The sequence below is a fragment of the Protopterus annectens genome, chromosome 16.part0 (genome assembly GCF_019279795.1).
Source record: "Protopterus annectens isolate FY-2018-M chromosome 16.part0, PAN1.0, whole genome shotgun sequence".
NCBI classification, from domain to species: Eukaryota; Metazoa; Chordata; order Ceratodontiformes; family Protopteridae; genus Protopterus; species Protopterus annectens.
This window is the reverse complement of record NC_056750.1, coordinates 665,124,257-665,127,058: the sequence shown is the minus strand read 5'-3', so window position 1 is coordinate 665,127,058 and position 2,802 is coordinate 665,124,257. Positions and strand designations below refer to the sequence as shown.

Below are 2,802 nucleotides of genomic sequence, written 5' to 3'. Positions count from 1 at the left end.
TTCAAAATGAAAAGTATAATTTAAAAAAAAATCATGAAATGGAGTCCAGTCTGTGATCCAGATAACCCCAAATCAGTTAGCAGTTTGATCAATGGACAAGCAGGCGAGATTAGGATTGGATGTAGTGGCATTATGTCTAATCACCCAGTCTGAGGGAGGGAGGAGGGAGGATTGGAACTTCTGTGAAAAACATATTTTCTTTGGAAAAAGTAAAATTGTCTGATGTAACTCTTCTAGTTTGTGTTGGAATAAAAAGCTGATCTGAGATGTATAAAATCAGTACAATGTCTGGCCAGTCTTTGCTTGGAAAATCTTGGTGGCACATTTGTGATGGTTTGCTTTATGAATTCTGCTTTATATTATTTTGCTAACTTAAGGATAGCTAAAATAGTTAGGTCTAGTATTTCCTCAGTAAGAGACAGCTTTGGTCTGTATTTAGCTGTAAATTGGTTTCTTCTTTAAATACTTCTGTGTGTTGGCTGTTCAATTTTTCTGTGCATTGTCTTGACCTCTGCATATTTAATCTGTATTGGCACTATAGTCTTTATTGTGAAAGTAAAATTGTATTTATTTTTTTAGTTTTTAAGATCTTGTGACTGGCATTGTTTAATGCATTACTACTTATGATGTTAGAAGATGATGTTATTTAGTGCTGTCATTTGGCAAACCTTTGGTCGTACCACTCAACCTCTTAGCACAAGCAATCTGAACAAAGGCATACATAATGGGGGACAAAGGCCAAAAAATAGGGACAAATTTTAAATATTGCTGTTATAAATGAAGGAAGGTGCTAGAAAGTTATAAAGTCTGTAACTAAAGCGTGTGTCATTATTTATTGACTTCAATCCTCTTTGATTTGCCAGAAAAAACACAATTTGTATGAGGAAGAGACCAACAATATTAGGCAAAAATCTGGATATTCTGTGAAAATATGGACAGTTGAGCGGTATGATTTTGGTATCTTTCTCCACAAGCTATATCACTTAAGCATCATACTGATGAAATAGTAATTTATTGCAATTTATATTTGGCTAAACAAAGAGTGATCATATAACTGGTTCATTTGATTTTTAGCCTTTCCTGGAGTGATTTCAGTAGTAGCATGACAGGAAGAAAATGTGAGGAATTAGTAAATTCTGCCAGCCTTTTCCATTAAATTTTGTGTTTGTGTGTGTGTGTGTGTGTGTGTGAGTGTGTGTATGTGTTTGAAAATAATAACTTTTTTTTGAAAAGCACATACTGTGGGTAAGGGCCACTAGAAGAGACAATGGTTCGCAGAGTTGGAGTGGACAGAAAGGGGCTTTGGGTGTTAAGTCAAAGACAGATCTATAATTGATCAGTGTTTAGTCCAAGTATGGGTGTGGATGTTGGAAGACTGTAACACAGGTCACAACACATATTCAGTTTATTCTCATGAGGCCAAGTTACATTTGATGAAGCGGTAATTCACTCAGAATTGTATGTACTTTTCTTTAACTTGCTGGATATCAGGGTGTGACTTAGTCTATGCATCTGGTAGCCATCAGGCCATTTTTGAGGCAGTGGATTAGAACCAAGGACTGTAGCTAATACCTCCCTTATACTCTGGTAGTAGACTGTTTGGAAGTGGAGGGGTTCAAACCTCTCCATTTGTAGTATGATCCTTCACATACAGGAGGTATAAGTGTTGCCATCTATTTCACTGAAGTGCACTTACAATTTTGTTTAGATTACAGTTTATTTTGACCAATGTCTTTACATATTATTAGTTATGTTGTAAATCTAACACCAGCTAGATAGCACCTATAAAGTTGAAGAGTGTAACGCATTTGGATAACACTATTGGTAGTCCTACGGATTGCCACATCATGTTTTATTCTGATATGCCAAATGTTTGATTCTTTAACTACAAATTATTGATTCTTTTTTGAATGTGTGTTTTAATGTGACATCAGTGTTTGCAGCTATACAGGATATAAGCTTTTTTGACATATAGACATACAGTGCCTGCTCTAGGGTACACAGTTTGTCATGTAATGTTTTTCTGACACTTGAAGTGATATTTTTACAAAAATGCCAGAGTTTTCAATGTTTTAGTTATGTCAACATTTGGTTTATTGCAGGCACTGTATAGTACTGTTGAAGGGGTCATGCAATTTGGAGAAAAGAGGAAACAAAAAGTGAGTTACTTTTTTTCTTTTTTCCTTTTTTGATTTTCCAGTTTCTAGGGGATTGTTTGATCTCAGATGTAGAATATTCAGAGAGTGGGTGGTGAAGCCCTTCGATGCAAAAACATTTTTGTATTAGGTTTGAGCAATGTGCTAAGTGTTGAGATTGTGTCGGTGTGTTTTTTCAACAGATTCTTGTTTTAGTTGCATTATTCTGAGCCTCACTTTTCCAAGACTCATTGTTTCATTATTGCTGTCAAGATGTGATGTTTGGCTATTTCAGTTTTCATCTTTTTCCTTTCAGTGATGTACATTTGATGAAGCTTTGCCTGATGGCTGATACTTCAGTAAATCGTACTCCACTGTATTGATTACATATTTATAAAACATCTGTTAATACTGTATAATAGTGTTGCAGTATCGCATTGATCTGCCATACGTTAATAGTGTTGCAGTATCGCATTGATCTGCCATACGTTAATAGTGTTGCAGTATCGCATTGATCTGCCATATGTTAATAGTGTTGCAGTATCGCATTGATCTGCCATACGTTAATAGTGTTGCAGTATCGCATTGATCTGCCATACGTTAATAGTGTTGCAGTATCGCATTGATCTGCCATACGTTAATAGTGTTGCAGTATCGCATTGATCTG

The 2,802-nt window shown here is 35.6% G+C and overlaps 1 long non-coding RNA gene across 1 annotated transcript in view; it reads left to right on the top strand.

Moving 5' to 3' along the window:
• Positions 1 to 2,162, top strand: part of LOC122790287 — a 602,600-nt gene extending 600,438 nt beyond the window's left edge. The window contains exon 4 of the long non-coding RNA XR_006362980.1: positions 2,103 to 2,162. This is a non-coding gene — a long non-coding RNA (uncharacterized LOC122790287). The remainder of the gene's footprint in view (positions 1 to 2,102) is intronic.
• Positions 2,163 to 2,802: the final 640 nt, after the last annotated feature.